A 4945-nucleotide genomic window follows, 5' to 3' on the forward strand; every position below is an offset into this window, starting at 1 on the left:
GAGAGAGAGAGAGAGAGAGAGAGAGAGAGAGAGAGAATCTTAAAGAGACTCCACGTCTAGTGCAGAGCCTTACCTGGGGCTTGATCTCATGACCCTGAGGTCATGACCTGAGCCAAAATCAAGAGTTGGATGTTCAGCTGACTGAGCCACCCAGGGACCCCCAAAAAGGAAATATTTCTGAAGCTTATTTCAAAAGCAGTAATTTTAGGGATAATCTTCGCCGTCATATACTTTAAAAATCCACAGATGATCACTTTCTCATTTAATTGAAGGCTAATCAGTGAGATTCTGATGTCCACATTCTCAATGTCAAGAAAGCTATTATGGCTTTGGGTCACTCTTGTTGATGCACCCAGGTATGTTTTTTCACTTAAATCTTTACTAGTTTCTCCCTCCATGGTAACTTCACACACTGCACGTGGGCACATTCCTTTACCACCTTGTAAGAATTATTAACCTTGTCCTTTTGTTCTTTTTCCTGAGGTTAATTACAGGGACCAGGGATGGGATGCAGGTTGATAATGTCTGTCTTGCCGAACCGGTATCAGATGTGAGGTCAACAGGTAAGGAACTAGGACCCCTGGATGGTGCCAGGACGCCGAGGACAGTGTGTTACCTGGAGAAGTTTCAAGCCTCCTAGAGAAGTTTCGAGGCCCATCCAGTTCCTGCCCTAACCCCCACATAATTTGCTAATCATACATAAACTGTTCCTAAGCTTAACAGGGCAAGGCAGACTTGGGCCTGATTTCCTGACTGCTGGTTGGGCTGCCCTTCTGATAATAAAGCTTTCTGTGAATTAAACCTGGTGATTCAGAGATTGACTCACTGCGCTTTGGGAACAGGAATCGGATTTCAGGGTTCTGTAACACACTGAGTTAAGGAGAAGGGCCCATGTAGCTGGTTTGTGTTAGGTGGTTTTGTTTGTTGTTGTTTGTTTGTTTGTTTCCTATAACTTTATGAGGAGGTGATGTAGGACTCAAGAGGAGTTATATTTCTTTCTCAAAGACTCAAAGATACCAAGCGGTAAGGTTGAGATTCGGAACAGGAACTTTCCTGACTTCAAAATTCTGTCAAAATTCAGTGCAAAGGCCCTGAGACAGAGGTAGGCATGGCATGTAATATACGACCGCAAGGAGGCCGTTGTAGCTGGGATAGACTAGGGGATGAGCTCAAGGAGTGATGGAGCCAGGTCATTTCCCTGAGGGAAATGGGAAGTCACTGGAAGATTGCTCATAGAGGCATGACATGACCTTACTTACATTTGAAAGGACAACTCTGGCCACTGCGTGGAGGAGAGACTATTGGGGGGCGATGGAGAACTAACTAGCAGAAGTGTAGGAAGGAGACGATGGTGACACAGATTGGGGTGGCAGCAGTGGAGACGAACAAAATAAGGAAATTCTGGACATATTTTGAAGGTGGACTTGACAGGATTTCCTGTCGGGAGAGGAAGGGTTGGAAGGAGGTTGTGAGAGACACCAGAGTCCTAGGTAACACCCTAGTTTTGGTCTGAGCGTTTGACGGCTGAGGTTGGGTGTGATCAGGTGGTGAGACTGTAATTGCATTGTGTAAAGTTATTATAATATTGCTTCCTCCATAATGAAAAAAAATCAGGTGAATAAAAAGCACGTTTGTACTTTAGCGAGTACCTAACATAAGACAAGTTATAGCGTGTGGAGTGGCACCTCGAAGCTGCAGGACTGGAGAAGTGAGATCTTCAGGTTTGGGTATTAAGAGGGATCTGCCTTGTGGGCTGACTGGCCGTGTGTCCAAAGCAGCTGTGCTCAAGGAGGAGAGAAAGGACAGGGTGGGCAGATGAGCGAGCCGCCCTTTCTGTTCCTGTGTGGGGTCTGGCTTCTCCGGCTGCCCTGTCTTACCACGGGTAACCCCCTACACTGAAATTGTGCTTTGTATCTGTCCTCTCTCTCTCTGTCTTTCTCTGGACTTTGAGAACCTTGATGGCAAGAACTTGGTCTTTTTTTTTTTTTGTGTGTGATAAAATAGACAATATAAAAATGACCATTTTAACCATTTTCAAAACGTGTATTTATTCATTTTGAGAGAGAGAGAGAGAGAGAGAGAGCGAGCCGGGGAAGGGCAGAAAGAGAGGGTTCCAAGCAGGCTCCGTACCCCCAGTGCAGAGACTGGTGCAGGGCTTGAGCTCATGAACCGTGAGATTATGACCTGAGCTGAAATCAAGAGTCGGAGGCTTACCCGACTGGGCCACCCAGGTGCTCCAGCATTTTAACCGTTTTTAGGTATGCAGAAGAACTGAGCCTTGATTACATTCGGAGCCACAGTGCCTGTGTATAGTGAGCACTCAGTAAACTATTTTGGAATACACCACAGACAGATGTCTGGGGAGAAGGGCCTCTGCTTGTGTACCGGGGTTCATGCATCTTGTTGTCTGGCAAGTCCCTGTCGGGGGAGGGCGGGAGGGTGGCTTTGTCCAGGGTCTCGAGCTGTCTGCCATGCCCTGCTTTTTGGATCTGAGCTCAGGGGAATTTAATCTCCTTTTTCCTCCCACTCGCACCCTGAGAGGTGGTGGTACTTTTATGTGTCAACCTGGCTAGGACATGGTGTCCGGCTGTTTGCTCAAATAACGACCATTCTGTGAGGATGGTTGTGGATGACATTGACATTTAAATGGATGCATTTTGAGTAAAGCAGATTGCCCCGCTGCTGTGAATGAGCCTCACGCAAACGGTGGAGGCCTGCGCAAAAGACTGACCGCCCCTGAGCAAGAGCAAGAGGGAGTCTTGCAGCAGATGGCCTTGGGACTTAGACGGCAGCATCGGCTCTTTCCCTAGGTCAGCCTGCCAGTCCGCCCTGCAGAATTTGGGCTTGCCTCCATGATTACGTGCGCCAGCTCCTCAAAAGAAACCTTCCCCTCTATACAAACACACCCATATTCTCTCTCTCTTTCACTGTCATGTGTATACATGCTGCCCCGTCAGGGTGAGGGGCCAAGCCCACAGGAGGAGACTTACATTGAAAGCTCTTATGAAGAACCTTGGTGTTTGTGGATAATGAAAGGCCGAGCCAAGTGCTCCTTGAGCAGAGATGTGTGGCATGACTTTAGGAACTTCTGCCTGGTCTGTGAGCGTCGCACTGCTTCTAACACGGGTGCTTCAGAGAGATGCCCATGAGGAGAGCAGCCCCTTCCTGGCTCAGGACAGCCTTTCTTTTAACTGGGGCTGAAACTATTTGGGGGGAGAGTCCCAAAGTGGTGACCACCCTGCTTTGCTCTCCGCTGTCTCCTTTGCCCTCCTTTGGTGGTTTAAAAACGTGTTTAGAATTTCGAGGAGCTCCAACTCTGAAGATATGGGTTTGGATACCACAAAAGTGGTTTTTGGTTTAAAAAATTTTTTATGCTTTATTTTATATTTGAGAGAGAGAGAAAGAGAGAGAGAGAGAGAGAGAGAGAGATTGTGGAAGCAGGGGAGGGGCAGAGAGATGGAGATAGAATCTGAAGCAGGCTCCAGGCTCTGAGCTGTCAGCACAGAGCCTGATGTGGGGCTCGAACTCATGAACCGTGAGATCATGACCTGCGCCAAAGACAGATGCTAAACCGACTAGGTCACCTAGGTGCCCCAGTTTTCAGTTTTAGATGCTCAAATTGAGACAGTATAAACCATCCTTCCATCCTTCTACATTCAAGTGGAAGCCAGCAGTCTGAGAGGGGAAAAAAATCCATCAACAGCAGTTTGGACCCACCAGTGTTCAGAAGGCTGGACTGTTCTAGTCGACCATCTGCGGTGCTTAGGACCTTTTCAAGGGTCCAGCAGGATGTCTGCCTGGGGAGTGGGTCGGTGGCGCCTGATCTCGCTCGCCTCTGCAGTCCTGTTGTGTTAACGGGCCTGTTTTACTGTGCAGACTTGGAGAAGCAAAGGCAAGTTCCTGTTATGTGCAGGGAGGCTAGTCTCCCGAGGCAGAGACCGCTGACGCTGTCTGGGAGAGGCCTTCCCCTCGCACAGCCTGGTGAATAGTCCAGGAGGCAGCCGTGAGGAGGGCAGTGCAGTCAGGATTGCGTGTGTCAGGGAGCATGAGGCATGGCGGGTACTGGGCCTGCCTCCTACGTCGTCTGAGGGAGTAGCTGTGAGGGTTCTCCCCCAGAGGCCTGGGGTGGCTCGGGCTTCTCTGTCAGGAGTGGGGCAGTTGCTCTGTGGGGAATCTCAAGGCTCTGTGTTTGGCACTGACGTGAAGGTGCCCTTCTGTGGCGGCCTACATGGCTCCCCCGCCCACCTGGCTATGGGGTCTTCTGCTGGGATTGCTCCTGAGAGGGGTTTCAGGCATATCTCCAGCTCCTCCCTTTTGCAGAGCAGGAGACAGTTCCGGACAGGTTTCCTGAAGTCATCCCGGTGATTTAACAACAGAATGGCAATAACATCCTGGTCAGTGGGCAGAGTGACGCCCGCTACGAGACAGAGACCCTGTTTATTAGCGGTTTGAAGCAGTATTAAACCAGTGGGATAAACCTGCATTCTAGTCCCTGCCCCGCCACCATTTAGTTGCAAGAACTTGGACTCTCAGCCTCAGTGACCCTCAATTTCCTCATCTGTCTATCATTTACTGTATTCTAAGCATCACTATTGTAATCATCGTACATACCTCAAGTCATTGAATCCTAAAATCAATCCAGTGAGATAGGTACTGTCGTCACCCCCACTTTAAAGATGAGAAAACCGAGGCACGGAGAGGTTAAGTCATGTGACTAATAAGGGCAGAGTCAAGAGAGCAAGCCAGGCTCCAGAGCGCTTGTTCTTTTTTTTTAAATTAAAAAAAAATTTTTTTTAACGTTTACTTATTATTTTTTTTTTAATTTTTTTTTCAACGTTTATTTATTTTTGGGACAGAGAGAGACAGAGCATGAACGGGGGAGGGGCAGAGAGAGAGGAAGACACAGAATCAGAAACAGGCTCCAGGCTCTGAGCCATCAGCCCAG

The sequence above is a fragment of the Herpailurus yagouaroundi genome, unplaced genomic scaffold, assembly GCF_014898765.1.
Source record: "Herpailurus yagouaroundi ecotype Mexico unplaced genomic scaffold, PumYag 28, whole genome shotgun sequence".
Lineage (NCBI taxonomy): Eukaryota > Metazoa > Chordata > Mammalia > Carnivora > Felidae > Herpailurus > Herpailurus yagouaroundi.